The sequence below is a fragment of the Tachyglossus aculeatus genome, chromosome X1 (assembly GCF_015852505.1).
Source record: "Tachyglossus aculeatus isolate mTacAcu1 chromosome X1, mTacAcu1.pri, whole genome shotgun sequence".
In the NCBI taxonomy this organism is placed as follows: Eukaryota; Metazoa; Chordata; class Mammalia; order Monotremata; family Tachyglossidae; genus Tachyglossus; species Tachyglossus aculeatus.
Window position 1 is genome coordinate 17,175,252 of NC_052101.1, and position 16,941 is coordinate 17,192,192.

Consider the following 16,941-nt stretch of genomic DNA (forward strand, 5'->3'; position numbering starts at 1 on the left):
CATTCCCCAGTTATTTCTGCAGCTTTGCAAATTAAGGGAGTTGAACCAAACTCTCATTGGTGGGACGTTTTGCATTAGTAGTGATATATTTTACTGGGTGTTTGACCACTTCATGATTTTCTCTGATCACTCAATTTTCTCTTTGCCTCAGTTTTTCCACACCTGTTATTAATGATGGACTATCACCTCTCAGAGAGAGAATTTCAAGAAAATGAATGCAGTAATGTTAATAAATTATTTGGAGATCCATAATGCCAAACCCAGTTAACATTCATTCATTCATTCAATTGTATTTATTGAGCACTTACTGTGTGCAGAACACTGTACTAAGCACTTGGAAACCCTACCCAACAACGGGCTCATAGTCTAGAAGGGGGAGGCAGACAACAAAACAAGTAGACAGGCATCAATAGCATCAATTTATCCTTTGTATAAATAATGGTGCTGTTGTTGATATTGTAAGTGGTCATCCAATACCCTGCTTACAGTTATAACATGACTTATGATAGCAGTAATAATAATAATAATAGCATTAAGTGCTTATAGTGCCAAGCACTGTTCTAAGCGCTGGTAGATATATATAAGGTTATCAGGTGGTTCCACGTGGGGCTCTCAGCCTTAATCCCCATTTTACAGATGAGGTAACTGAGGCACTGAGAAGCTAAGTGACTTGCCCAAAGTCACACAGCTGACAAGCGGTGGAACAGGGATTAGAACCCACTACTTCTGAATCCCAAGCCCAGGCTCTTTCCACTAAGCCACTCTGGATAGTAATAGTAGAAGGGAAGTTGCATGTTCTAGTGGAAATAGCACAGATCAGGGAATCAGAGGACATGGGAGCTAAACCTGGCTCTGCCATATGATGGCTGTGTGACCTTGGACAAGTCACTTCACTTCTCTGTGCCTCAGTTACCTCACCTGTAAAATGGGGATTAAGATTGTGAGCCTCATGTGGGACTGGGATCGGATCCAACTTGATTACCTTGTATCTACCCCAGTGCTTAGAATGGTGCTGGGCACATAATAAAGCATTTAACAAGTACCACAATTATTAGTCGTCATTGTAATATAATTTATTGACACCCACTTGGTGTGGTGCACTATTCTTGGTATTTAGGAAGTACAGAATAAAGAAGTGGCATGTTCTCTTCCCAGATGGAGTTTACATTCTAATAGTGGAGACCAACAGAAAATATGTGCACTAGATGGGTCAAAATTAAATGAGCATGCATATATTCATGGCAACAAATGCTATGCTTCTTTAGAGTAATTTGATGGTGTAATGGCCCAGAAGTGACCTGAAGTTCCATGATACTATGATTCTTTTCTGCCTATTCCTTGGTTTTATTTTGTTTATTTGTTTTGTTGTTGTATCTCAAGACCAAAGTTCACAGGTATGGTCCTCTGGGGAGTCTTTTTTGTAAGGCAGAAATGTTTAGGACACCTTTCCTATCCGCTGCCCACCTTTCTTATTTTCTGCCCAATTCTGCAAGAACAGTGCATTCTGAAATAAGATTGCTCAGATACCCAGGGGGTCTCCAAACAAACCAATAGCCTGAGTGTCCTACTTGCATAGGACTTTTGTTTAAGGGTAAAGGGGGCATTCCCCTCCCACCCCCAGTCAGCTGGGCATGTTCTTGAGTTGCTTTTCAAGTAGTGGTAATCTGAATTCTGTTGCCAACTTTCTCAGTGACCAGTAAGAGTCATTCCAGGAATGAGGAGGGGGAAAGGAGGGTTTGGGGGGTAGGGGTTGGGCCCTGTTCCAAGAGCAAAGCTAGGAATCGACATCCAGTAGACCATGCCAAGATTCAACCAACATCCTTCTCAATCAGAGCTGTGCTAGCTGGTTAATGATTATGTTTTGAACCCCATAAGATGCTGAGTGGATTTTGTGTATTTTTCAACCAGCTGTTGGTTTTCCCCCCACACAAACCAGCCACTGTGTCTTGGATTCTGGCACCAAGGTATTGCTCTGGGGGAAATACATATTCAGCAAAAATCTTAGTGTTTCTCCCTCTCACAGATGGGACCAGGGACAAGTACAAAAAGGCATGTTGGAGGTCTCAGAAACTTGGCCTGTTTGGCTTGTATGTCTGGATTCTCAGGTCCTTTGTTTTCATGGCTTTCGTCCACATGACTCCCCTCAGAATGGAATTTTCCCTTCCCTGCTGACCACTGTCCCGTCCATCAACTGACACTTAGGGAGCAGATGGAATAAATAGACTGGCATTAATGTACTCAGTGCCGGAAAAGCACTGCTGGTGGGCCCCTGAAGAAGCACAATGCACTAGGCATTTGTCCCATACTGAATTAGTAATTGCAGAAAATAGGAGATGGAGGGCAGCTCTTACTGAGAGAATAATAGTAGTAATTATTATCATTACTATTGCATTTATTAAAGCCCTTAATATGCATCAATAATAAATTATAATTATTATTATTGTTATCATCTTCATCTATGATGATTGAACCACTCACAATGGTTCAAGCACTGTTCTAGGTCCTGGGGTACATACAAGTTAATCAGGTCAGATACAGTCCCTGTCACAAGGGGCTCACGGTCTAAGTAGGAGGGAGAACAGGTATTGAATCTCCATTTTACAGATGAGGGAATTGAGGTACAGAGAAGTAAATAATAAAATTAATAATAATAATTACGGTATGCATTAAACGCTTACTTTGTGCTGAGCCACTGGTCTAAGATCTGGGGTAGATACGAGGTAATCAGGTTATCTCACGTGGGACTCACAGTCTTAATCCCCATTTTACAGATGAGGTAACTGAGGCAGCGAGAAGTTCAGCTGCTTGCCCAAGGTCACACAGCGACAAGTGGCTGAGCCAGGACTAGAATCTACATCCTCTGACTCCCAAGCCCAAGCTCTTTCCACTAAGCCATGCTGCTTTTCTAAGTAAGTGATTTACCCAAGATCCCAGAGAAGGGAAGTGGCAAGCCAGGATAGAAACCCAGGTCCTTAGACTCCCAGGACCGTGCTCTTTCATTCATTCATTCAGTCATATTTATTGAGCGCTTACTGTGTGCAGAGCACTGTCCTAAGCCCTTGGGAAGTACTAGTTGGCAACACATAGAGATGGTCCCTACCCAACAGCAGGCTCACAGTCTAGAAGGGGGGGACAGACAACAAAACAAAACATATTAACAAAATTAAATAGAATAAATATGTACAAATAAAATAGAGTAATAAATACATACAAACATATATACACATATACAGGTGCTGTGGGGAGGGGAAGGAGGTACGATGAGGGGATGGGGAGGGGGAGGAGGGGGAGAGGAAGGAGGGGGCTCAGTCTAGGAAGGCCTCCTGGACCAAGTTGGATGGAGGGTCCAAGGATGCAGCATGAGTTTCAGAAGTCTGCCCAGGTAGAAGAGGAACTGAGTTGACTCCTCGCTCTTTCCATAGAAAACACGTTCTATTTTCAAGAATGACTGCAGTCATGATCTCCCTTTGTACTCTGTTGAGGCCTTCCGGAGAGCTGTGGATTCAAAGAGAAGTCCGCGACCTATGCAGATCCCACTTCTAGGGAGTTCACCCTGGACCAGGGCTTAATCAGTGAAAGTGTGCTCCAGTGGAAAGCACATACGCCTGGGAGTTAAGAGACCTGGCTTTTAATCCTAGCTCGCCACTTGCCTGCTGAATGATCTTGGACAAATCACTTACCTTCTCTGTGCCTCAGTTTTCTCATCTGTAAAATGGAGATTAAATACCTGTTCTCCCTTCCTGTTAGACTGGGAGCCTATGTAGGACAGGGAATATGTCTGACCTGATTATCTTGTATCTACCCCAATCCTTAGTGCAGTGCTTGGCACAAAGTAAGTGCTTAATAAATACCATTATTATAATTATCACGATCATTATCATCATCATTTTCATTATACCCACCCTGGAAAGCTTTCCACTGATGGACAAAGCCATTTGTCTGCAAACGTTTCATTGAAATACAACCTATTTGCAAAGTGCCGAATTAGAAGCGACAGACACATCTATTTTTATAAATCTTTCCAGGACTATTTTCAGCAATTGAGATTGGAAAAAAAAAGATTGAGGACAGCTGCTGAATTTGATTGACTGGTTGATGATGCTACTCTGTTTGCTAAACAACATAGGACATGTTTGTGTGAACTTGATGTGGTGTGGCAAAGGGCACCTCTGGAGCCATTTTTGAGGGGAATATAATTATATTAGTGTAGAATGAGTTAGGAAAAGGGGAGAAAGAGAGAAGGAGAAAGTGGGGTGGAAATAATGAGACACTCATAGCACTTGTAAACATATCAGTTTTTGTACTCTACTATTTAAGTACTTTTTCCTTCTATATGTAGACTATAAGCTCCTTGAGGACAGAAATGGTGCATTTGACCTCTGTTGTACTAGCCTAAGTGCTTAGTACAGTGCTCCACAAACAATGGGTCTTCAATATAGACAATTGATTAAAGTGTAATTTTAGGCAATTTATGGTTCCCTTTCCTGGCTTGTTTGTGAAACAGCATAGTCTAATGGAAAGGTCATGGGCCACTGAAGGCAGGGATTTGGGGTTCCAATCCTGGCTCTGCCACTTAATAATAATAATAATGGTATTTGTTCATTCACTCATTCATTCAATCATATTTATTAAGCACTTACTGTGTGCAGAACACTATACTAAGCGCTTGGGAAAGTGCAATACAGCAATAAAGAGAGACAATCCCTGCCCACAATGAGCTCACAGTCTGGCACTGGGGGCGGAGACAGACAACAATATAAATAAATAAAATTACAGATATATATATAACTGCTACGGGGTGGGGAGAGGGGGGAAGAGAAAAGGGAGCAAGTCAGGGTGATGCAGAAGGGTGTGGGAGATGAGAAAAAGTGGGGCTTAGTCTGGGAAGGCCTCTTGGAGGAGTTGTAAAGCGGGGGAGAGTAAGCACTTACTATGTGCCAGACACTGTACTAAGCACTGGGGTGGATACAAGCAAATCAAGTTGGACACACTCCCTGTCCCATGTGGGGCTCACAGTCTCAATCCCCATTTTACAGATGAGGTAACTGAGGCCCAGAGACATGAAGGTCCAGACTGAGCCCCCTTTTTCCTCACCCTCTCCCCATCCCCCCCGGCCCTACCTCCTTCTCCTCCCCACAGTATCTGTACATACGTTTGTACAGATTTTTTACTCTATTTATTCTCCTTGTACATATTTACTATTCTATTTATTTTGTCAATGATGTGCATCTAGCTTTACTTCTACTTATTCTGATGACTTGACGCCTGACCACATGTTTTGTTTTGTTGTCTGTCTCCCCCTTCTAGACTGTGAGCCCGTTGTTGGGTAGGGACCGTCTCTATATGTTGCCAACTTGTACTCCCCAAGTGCTTACTTAGTACAGTGCTCTACACACAGTAAGCGCTCAATAAATATGATTGAATGAATGAATGAACTTGTCCAAGGTCACACAGCAGGCAAGTGGCGGAACCAACATTAGAACCCATGACCTTCGTATTCTCAGGCTCACGCTCTATCCACTGCATCATGTTGCAGCCACTTGTCTGCTGTGTGACCTTGGGCAAATCACTTAACTTCTCTGAGCTTCAGTTCCCTCATTGTAAGAACAGGGATTCAATACCTGTTTTTCTTACAGAACAGGGATTCAATACCTGTTTTTCTTACTACTTAGACTGATCCCATGTGGGACCTGATTATCTTGCATATATTCCAGCACTTAGTACAGTGCTTGGCACAGAGTAAGTGCTTAACAAATACCACAATTGGAGGGAGAACAGATGAATCCCCATTTTTCAGTTGAGGAACCTATGGCACAGAGAAATATCTTGCCCAAGGTCAACTAGCAGGCAAGTGGCAGAGCTGGAATTAAAATCCAGCTCTGGGGAAGCAGCGTGGCTCAGTGGAAAGAGCACAGGCTTTGGAGTCAGAGGTCATGGGTTCGAATTTCGACTCCACCACATGTCTGCTGTGTGACATTGGGCAAGTCACTTAACTTCTCTGAGCCTCAGTTTCCTCATCTATAAAATGGGGATTAAGACTGTGAGCCCCACATAGGATAACCCTATCACTTTGTATTCCCCCCAGCACTTGGAACAGTGCCTTGCACACAGTAAGCACTCAACAAATGCCATTATTATTATTATTATTATCCGGGTCCTCTGACTCCCAGACTCACACTCTTTCCACTAAATCATCCTGCTTCTCCTGATGGAGAGGAGCACAATTTATAAGTTCCCAAGTCCTTCTCCTGCTCCTTGGCAAGCCCACATCTAAACTACGAGGGACCTGTGAGTGTCCGGACTATTCTTAAAGGAGATCCATCTCGATCTGCATTCTCTTGTCCCTTTGTCTAACAATGGTCACTGTCATTACTTCTTCCTCCTATCTAACCTATAATCTCTCCTCCTGCAGTTCGAGCTCTTGTTGCTGCCAAACAACAGTCACGCACCTTCTGAATAACTCTTTCTGTACTAGAATCATAATTAACTCCTTCTCTCGATATCCTCCAAGACAATGAACCTCAGTTCCTTCATTCATCTTTCCCAATTCCCATTCCTTAACAAATTATCTACATTGCTTTTTTGAATTTTGGAGCCCCAAACCTGACTTAGTATATTAGAAACAGTATGACTACTGCAATCAGGTCAAAAGTGTGAGCTCATTATACTTGATCACTCTACTCTTAATATAAGGTCTCAGACAACTTTGAAAGCCTACACAGAGGGATAGGTGTTTACAGAAGGAAATTAACTATTGAGAATTTTTTACGTGTTCATCTTTATCCTGTAGTTATCAGTATCTTGAATGTTATGTGTAAAGCTTCCAAAGAGGAGAGCCCCTGAAATCAAAAAAGGAGATCCCTCATTGCAGGTAGTATTAATATCCCTCTATATTTATTAGTTAAAACTAATAATTCATCACTATATTAAAGCATTGAAGTGGATCTGTGCCTAGATTTGCTTAAAATATGTGTTTACTACAAATAAAAATGACTGTATGATCCCTCACTGGAATTCAAAGGGTCGATTGTACATTTGATTATTCTGATTTATTTCAACATTTCTTCCTGGCATATTTGCTCTACTCCCCATGTGATATTTGTTCTTCCTGCTGCTCACACTATTTGTAAATATTTTATATGTCTCCCCCATTAGACTGTAAGCTCCTGTAGGGAAGGCATCATATCCTTTTCTTCTGTTGCTCTCAGTACATGTTCAATAAATGCCATTGCTACTACAGCAACTGAAAATACCAGGGCTAGTGGCCAAAGCCAACAGTTACCGTAAGGAAACACATATGCTTCCAAAACAATCTGCCGCAAAAACCTATCGGACATAGAAATATTCCAGGCAATGACAAGGGCATCTTCTCTCATTCCTTCTCTTGAACGATCACAAAACCTTAACTTCCTCTTTAAAGGCAAATCCCAGGCACAGCCCTCCAATCAAAATCAGGAAGAGAAAAGTCAAAAGTCTCAGGCCTCCACTTCCAGCTTCAACAGACTAAGGTCTAGCAAGAAGCCAGTCGTTTTCCATGCTGCCAACTGATTATGCAGCCATGTTGTTTGAAAGCTTGCATAATTTACATTAGCATGCTTAAGATCTCAGGTGACTCTGCCTTTGGGCCAGCAGGCGAACCCCAGTGGACCGAGATTTGATATTCTTCCCAATATCTGACCCTTTTTTCCTTGTTAATTACAGGCTGACTTCCCGGGTCTGAGCCTGAATCTGCACCTGTTTCCCATCTTTGAGCAGCTGCTAATTAGGTTGAAAATGGTGGAACTGGGCAGAGAGGGACCATCCATGCTTCATCAGGCTATTGATCAGATTGGCATGCCATGCATACAATAACAGCTCTCTGCGAGACCCACTTCCAAAATAAAAGTCTCTGCTGGAGTCAGAATTATTTACATCAAGCCCTCCCACCATGTTTCACCATTTTGGTTTGTGAAAGGAAAATAGAAGAATTTTATTTTTAAAACTGAGCTCCTCTGGAGAAGAGCATTCATCTTGAACAGCATCTTCAATGGCTACTTTCCAAAACCAGAAATCTGCTTTATCCTTACACATGTATGAGTTCTGGGGTAGGAGATGCTTCTAGAAAGGACACAGAGGCCATTTCTGCATGAGCTGCATGATATAATTAAAATACCCAAAATAGTTTTCTTACTGATCTTCCAAAATGTGTCAAGCAGCAAAAGAACAGGATGAATGAATGAGGGAGCTGAAGCACTTCACTCCTCCAAGCAATGAATTATATAAGCACCCTGAGCACACATTCTGTGTTACTGGGAAAAAAATGTGCCCTGAAACACAGCCTTTAGTCTCTTTGCATTCATTGGCCTTTGTAGTTTTACAGATGGTTTGGAAAATCCCTTTGAAGGGATCATGAAACATAGGGCGAGGCGGTATGTCATTCACACCTTGTTGATACTACAACAATCGTCTTCCTTCATTTTGAACAATAATGAATTCAAGAGATAGTTGGCAACCGACTTTGTACCTGAGTCTTCTACAAGAACATTTCCCAGCCTTCGGCTTTATATTAGTAGGACAGGGATGATTGCCATGATCTCCATTGGCCATTGCAGAAGCAGTCTGTTTTCCTTGACATTCACTTTGTCAGCTTTTAAAGTTCCTCATTTAGCTAAATAGTTTCTGGAGATATACTTGTACATATTTATTACTCTATTCAATTTATTAATGATGTATATATAGCTATAATTCTGTTTATTCTGATGGTATTGACACCTGTCTACTTGTTTTGTTTGTTGTCTGTATCCCCCTTCTAGACTGTGATCCCACTGTTGGGTAGGGACCGTCTCTGTTGCCGATTTGTACTTCCCAAGTGCTTAGTACAGTGATCTGCACATACTAAGTGCTCAATAAATACGATTGAATGAAAAAATGAATGAATGAATGAGATTCAGTTTCCTGTAGCTTTCAGAACAGTTTGGAATGGCTTAGGGACCTGCTTGTTGAAGGAGGGGACTGGTGTGGATGACTCCTTCTACCTATGAAAAACAGGACGGCTACTCCCACTCATAAGATTCTACAATCTTATAAGGAACCCTGGCCAGGATTCGGGATGAAACTCAGAGGGGCTATGCTCACAGGGCAGAGAAAGCTGACCAGATAGGGAACTAGCTTAGAATCCTTTTTCTTAATCTGAGAAAATGGGTGCCAAGTTAAAACTGCCCTGAAGGCACCTTTAACTTACTGGCTCTTTTTCCTCCTAAGATTTCCAGGTTTTCCTGAACTCACACAATGTAAGAGTTCTTGTAAAATGTCTCCAATGCATCAGCAGGCAATATTGCTTATCTTCATATAAGGTAAACACATCCTCTCTCCTCACAATGGTGTGCTCTTTAATAGCTCTGCATCACTCTATATGGTTTCATCCCTCTGTTCCTGTTGAGGATACAGGGGGGTAATGTTGTGGAATCTAATCTTTCTCCTATTGGGGTCAAGGAAGGCCTTTTCCCCTTTCTCTTAAGAATGGATTGAAAATCCTAAAACTTGGTCTTTCTCCATAGTCATTGAAACCTAGGGTATCAATCAAAAAAGATTTAGCATTAATGAATGTCTTCTGATTTAGATTCAGAAAGGTTTTTGATTGGTGAAGGGAGATGGAATTATTCAGAAGGTTTACCTGTTTTATACTGCTGCTACTTGGAAGGCACAGACAGTGTTGTGTAGGTAAAGAGTGGGTCTGGGATGGTATGGTACACAGAAGGGTTTAGTAAATGTTTTTTTAATGAAGATGCTTTTGTTGAATCATGAAATCTTTTAATGGGTTGCAAAGTGATAATGTGGCAGCTTCAAATGGAAGAACATCTCTGGAAAGTGAGTTCCATTAAAGCAGCAGTAGGCAAAATGCATTTCATTAGCTTCACCCATTCTACCAGTTGATCTACTCTGGCCCCTGTTATATACAACAACTCTAGGGCATCCTTGGCACACAGATGTTTCTAGCCATACAGCTTCTTGTTCATGCTGCTAGCTTGAAACTCCCTTCCTCACCCCACATCAAATCACAGCTCTCCTCACTTCAAATCCTTGCTAAAATCCTACCTCCTCCAGTACACGAGCTCTCCTCAATTAATTAATTTTCCCAATTAATTTCCCAACTCCTTAAACCATACCATCACTCTCAGCCAGTTCTAGTACATACTTACACCCTCCATAGCAATCTTGTACATATGTCTGCTCTATTTAGAAGCAGACCATTGTCTGTGTGTGACCTTGGACAAGTCACTTCACTTCTCTGTGACTCATTTTCCTCATCTGGAAAATGGGGTTTGAGATTGTGAGCCCCATGTGGTACAGGGACTGCGTCCAACCCAATCTGCTTGTATCCAACCCAACACTTAGTACAGTGCCTGGCACAAAGTAAGCGCTTAACAAATACCATAATTAAATGAAATGTATTTATTTTTTATCTCTCCAGTTGTGAATATTTTTTATGATTGCTTCCCTAACTAGAATGTAAGCTTCTTGTGGGCAGAGAACATATCACTGCATTATTCTGTACTTCTCAAGTGCCAATACAGTGTATCATACAGGGGTTCAAGAAATCCTCTTGCTGCCACTATTATTATTACTATTACTACCACTACTATGAGGAGACAGAGTAGCTAGCAGGCTTGAAGACAGTTAGGAGCTATATTGGGAAGTATTATATATTTCTTAATGATAATGTTATTTATTAAGTGTTTATTATGCTACAAGCACTGTGTTAACCCCTGGGATAGTTCTAATATACATCTTCCACTTAAATCTCTTCTTTCGCCACCCATCGTCTCTCCTCTCTCATCCCAACCTCAGATCTTACAACACTTGTGTTCACTACCCCAAGAATCTCTCCCATTATGAATTATGGATCCTGCTCAGAACAGGTGAATCAAGCTTACTGAATGACCTTTCATCCCAAATAGTTATCCATCCTCGATCTAGAGAGAAGTTCAGCTTGTAATCTCCTTGCTTTCAAGTGTAAGTTCCTAGAGGTTAAGACTATGCTTTGTAGATGCTCAAATGTCCCCAAATAAACAAATATTAAGTGGAAACCACTTTACTTTTGAGGTTGCCAATTTGGAGCAAATGAATGCCCTAGAGAGAGTGTCTTTGACTGATCAGGGATACAGCTCCTAGAAACTGGTCTACATTATTCAATTCAGTCTTCAAAATCTGACTATTTAAAATCACTGTCAACCTGATGGATTTTAATAGGCCATGAAGAGCATCTTGATTCAAGATGAGGTCTTTAGGAACTATCTGAGCTCTGAGATTTTTCTTTTATTCCAAAAATACTAAATTGCTGAGTGTATGAGGTGCCAGGGCTAAAACGGTCTTAGCCAACAAGGAAAAAGATCATTAAGAATAAAACCAGCACAGCCATATGAGTATCAATTCTTGGACAAAACTACTTTCTTCTTCCTGTCTTGTTTCTTTTTATTCTTCCTACGGGGCAATCTATCCAACTGCGGTCTTTCATCCTCCACAGTTTCACTGCAATCAATCAATCAATTGTATTTATTGAGCTCTGTGTGTAAAGCACTGTACTAAGTCCTTGGGAGAATACAACACAATATAACGGACACATTCCCTGCCCACAGTGTGCTTACAGTCTACAGGGGGATACAGACATTAATACAAATAAATTTATTTCAGATATGTACATAAGTGCTGTGGGGCTGGAGGAGGGGTGGTGAATAAAGGGAGCAAGTCAGAGCGACACAGAAGGAAATGAGGGAAGAGGAAATGAGGGCTTAATCAGGAAAGACCTCTTGGAAAAGATGTGCCTTCAGTTAAGGCTTTGACAATGGGGAGATTAATTGTCAGATACAAAAATAGAGGAGGTTCCAGACCAGAGGCAGGACGTGGTGAGAAGTTGGTGGCGAGGTAGATGACATCGAGGTACAGTGAGTAGATTGGCATTAGAGTGAAGTGTGCAGGCTGGGTTGCAGAAGGAGAGTAGTGAGGTGAAGTTGCAGGGGACAAGGTGATTTAGTGCTTTAAAGCCAATGATAAGGAGTTTCTCTTTGTTGCATAGGCAAATGGGCATCAACTGGAGGTTCTTGAGGAGTGGAGAAACATGGACTGAATGGTTTGTTAGAAAAATGATCCAGGCAGCAGAGTGAAATATGAACTGGAGTGGAGAGAGACAGGAGGCAAGGAAGTCATTAAGGAGACTGATACAATGATCAAGGTGGGACAGGATAAGTGCTTGGATTAACATTGTAGCAGTTTGGATGGAGAAGAAAGAATGGATTTTAGCAGTGCTATGAAAGTTGAATAGACAGGATTTAGTGTTAAATTGAATATGTGGGTTAAATGAGAGAAAGGAGTCAAGGGTAATGCCAAGGTTATAGGTTCATAACCTTGAGCCAGAACAGGAAGGATTGTGGTGCTATCTAGTGTGGCCCAGTGGAAAGAGCACGGGTTTTGGAGTCAGAGGTCATGGGTTCAAAACCCGGCTCTGCCAATTGTCAGCTGTGTGACTTTGGACAAGTCACTTAACTTCTCTGTGCCTCAGATACCTCATCTGTAAAATGGGGACTAAGACTGTGAGCCCCCCGTGGGACAACCTGATCACCTTGTAACCTCCCCAGTGCTTAGAACAGTGCTTTGCACATAGTAAGCACTTAATAAATGCCATTATTATTATTATTATTACAGTTATGAGAAAGTCAGGGGAAGGTCAGGATTCGGTGGAAAGATAAGGAGTTCTGTTTTGGACATGTTGGGTTTGAGGTGATAGCAGGATATCCAGATAAAGATGTCTTGAAGGCAGGAGGAAATGTGAGACTGCAAAGAGGAAGAGAGATCAAGCTGGAGATGTAGATTTGGGAATCATCCATATACAGGTGGTAGTTGAAGCCATGGGAATGAATGAGTTCCTCCCAAATGAGTTCAAGGAAGTGGGTGTAGATGGAGAATAGAAGGGGACACAGAACTGAACCTTGAGGGACACCCACAGTTAGGGGGTGGAAGACAGAGGAGAAGCCCGTGAAAGAGACTGATAATGAGCAGCCAGAGAGATAGGAGGAGTACCAGGAGAGAACAGTGTAAGTGAAGCCAAGTTCAGATATTATTTCCTGGAGAAGGAGGTGACTGACAGTGTTGAGGCAGCTGAGAGTTCAAGGAGGATTAGGATGGTATAGAGGCCATTGGATTTGACAAGAAAGAGATAATTTGTGACCTTTGAGAGGGTTGTTTCTGTGGAGTGAAGGGGATGGAAGCCAGATTGGAGGGGGTCAAAGAGAAAATTGGAGGAGAGGAACTTGAAACAGCGGGTGCAGACAAGTCACTCAAGGAGTTTGGAGAGGAATGGTAGGAGGGAGATGGGGTGATAACTGGAAGGGGTCATGGGGTTAAGAGAGGGAATTTTTAGGATAGGGGAGACATGAGCGAGTCTTGAATCAGTGGGGAGGAAGCCATTGGAGAGTGAACAGTTGAAGATGGAGGTCTGGGGCTGGGGGAGGAAGAATAAGGGGACAAGTGTTTTGATGAGGTACAAAGGGATGGGTGGGGTTGGATGTGCAGTTGAAGGGGGTGGCTTTTAAGAGAAGGCAGGAGATTTCTTGAGATATTGCTGGGAAGGATGGGACAGTTGAAGAAGGGGCAGGAGGAAGGAGGGACTGGAGAGAAGCAGGGGATACTTAGGAAGAACACATCCAATAGTTTCAATTCTTTCAATAAAGTAGGTATCTATCCAGGTCATTACTGCAACATATTAGCAGACTAAACAAAATGACCATATAGACACCTGGAATATACACCTATCAGTTTTAACACCTTGCCCCCCAGTTACTTGATTAGTTTTCCTGTGGTTATGTGACACATTACCTTCATTCAGTCGTATTTATTGAGTGCTTACTGTGTGCAGAGCACTGTACTAAACACTTGAGAGAGTGAAAAATAGCTCTGCATCTGTGTTTCCTTTTGTAAGAAACATTTGTAGTTCCAGGGAATTCTCTCAAGACTCTGAGACACATTCAGTTAGTCAACAGTATTTCCTGAGCATTTTGTAAAACACTGGAACAGAGCACTACAGAGATCTCAGGAAAATCAATGTCGGCTTTGCAATTCCAGGCACCTGCTGTGTTATAATATCACTACAATTCTTGGATGGAGAATGTACTTCACACATTGTAACTGTTACCTTGGGATTAGCATAGATGAGGGTTGTGGACAATTCTAAAACCCAGTGTGATTACGGTGATTGTGCCTTATTTGATACAGGCCCATGAATAATTGAGAGCTTATTAAGAGGAGGTTCTGGTTCTCATTAGACTAATCCTGTTTATGGAAAGTGTATATTTTCAGCATTTCAAGCACGCTACTCCTTGCTCAATCGCCTTAAATGTTGACTCCTACGGGGAGTCACCGTCGATGGCATTTCATAAGTTGTTTCCTACTGTGCAAAACCTTCTGCAGCAGCCATAGATGATGGGAGTAACATCCTGCTGGAACAGCTCCTAAGCAAGAGATGTGATTGTTGAAAATCTCTGTACAACCCCAAAGGGATTTCCTGAGACCTTTGGCATTCGATGGTGGTATACTGCTATTCGGGCCACAGCTGCAGGGTCAAGAGGAGAGGTTTGATGGCTCTGGGAAGATCCCTCCATTTCCAGATTTGGATCAGGGCCATTTCTGATGGAGGAATGCTGGGTAGCAGCAAGGAACAGATGGTTTAAGGGAATGGAACTGGATTAGCAGTTCAAATCTGAGCCAAGAATCCCTGAATTCCAAGGGTCCAGTTGCCAGATTTTTTATTCATTCATTCATTCATTCAATCGTATTTATTGAGTGCTTACTGTGTGCAGAGCACTGGGGAAGCGCTTGGGAAGTACAAGTTGGCAACATATAGAGACGGTCCCTACCCAACAGCGGGCTCACAGTCTAGAAGGGGGAGACAGACAACAAAACAAAACATATTAACAAAATAAAATAAATAGAATAAATATATGCAAGTAAAATAAATAAATAAATAGAGTAATAAATATGTACAAACATATATACATATATACAGGTGCTGTGGAGAGGGGAAGGAGGTAAGGCAGGGGGGATGGGGGGGGGAGGAGGGGAAGAGGAAGGAGGGGGCTGAGTGTGGGAAGGCCTCCTGGAGGAGGTGAGCTCTCAGTAGGGCTTTGAAGGGAGGAAGAGAACTAGCTTGGCGGATGTGCAGAGGGAGGGCATTCCAGGCCAGGGGGAGGAGGTGCCCATGAGCACCCTCTTTACTCAACAGTCTCTGCTCAGTTCATTCCTTCATTCAGTCATATTTATTAAGCATTTACTGAGTGCAGAGCCTGGGGGAGTAAAGATAACAATAAACGGACACATTCCCTGCCCAATTAGATAACCTGAATGGGATGCAGGATGTCAACTGGAGTAAGGGTAGATCTGCAGGGTTGGAAACTCAAACTGATATCATTTTAGTGAGGTAGTAGAAGTAAAAAAAAGTATTATTATTAATAATAATAATAATAATGTTATTTGTTAAGTGCTTACTTATGTGCCAGATACTGTAATAATAATAATTATTATTATTATGGTATTTGTTAAGCACTTACTTTGTGCCAAGCACTGTTCTTTGTGCTGGGGCAGATACAAGGTGATCAGGTTGTTCCATGTGGGGCTCACAGGCTCAATCCCCATTTTACAGATGAGCTGACTGAGGCTCAGAGAAGCTAAGTGACTTGCCTAAGGTCACATAGCTGACACGTGGATGATCCGGGATTAGAACCCATGACCTCTGACTCCCAAGCCTGTTTTTTTGCCACTAGGCCATGAAAGCACTGGGGTGGGAACAAGCAAATCAAATTGGACACAATTCCTGTCTTATGTGGGGCTCACAAACTCAATCCCCATTTTACAGATGAGGTAACTGAGGTGCATAGAAGTGAAGTGGCTTGTCCAAGGTCAAATACCTGACACGTGGATGGGCCAGGATTAGAACCCATGACCTTCTGAGTCCCAGGTCTATGCTCTATCCACTACACCATGTCGTTCCTTACTGCACGTAGAGCACTGTACTAAGTTCTGGGAAAGAATACACCGTTAGGGTAGTTGGGAAGGGGTGCCTTGGGACTCCTGGATCCTCCCACATTGCTCCTCCTTACTCTAGCTCTACCTTCTGCTCTCAGAGTTACTCAAGGATAAGAGGAAATCAGGTCAAGACATAGACAAAACTGTGAAACAATGAAAATCTCAGTTTGGTACTCCCAAGTGGTTTTGGTGACATTTTTCAAACATACATTTTTACTCTTTTTTTTTTCTCCAACATCCATTTTTGAAGGATGGGAAATGAGCAGTCAATTGAAAGGGTCTCCCATTCAGCTTCATACAAGTGTGGCTTCCCAGAATATATGGAGCTGAAGACATGTGGAAACCTGACATCCTTCTATTTTCCAGGATGTTGCTAAGCAATGCACAAGACAGCCCAGAGCCCACAAATTAGGCAAGTGTAGAGCTTAAGGAAGCAGGTTTGGGGGTTTCTGGGCCAAAGTTTGTACTTCGCAATTGATGCCCTCAAAGAAAAGCAGGTTACCAAGACTACCAATGGAGATTAAAGATTTAAAGCAATATTTTGAGAGAACCTTCTCAGTGGTTATGCTTCAGTTAAGACTTTAATGGAAAAGAATCTTTACAATATTAATGGGCATGGATACATCTGCAGACCTCTCTTGGCATCCAGGCTTTGGCCTTGGTTTACGTGTGAGAGAGAAACGAGGCTTTGTGGGTTGCTGAAGCCACTAAACCTCATGGCTCTCAACAGGCAACCCTGGTGAGGTAGCAATGCTTGACTGACAAGAAAAGAAAACATTTCCCTTTGAGCTTTTCAGAAAGAGTGGTGGTGAAATATGGCAGCCAAGGAAACAAAGTAACATGATAAGAGAAACAGACAGGAACTCCCTTGTTCCTTCAGAATTCCAGGCT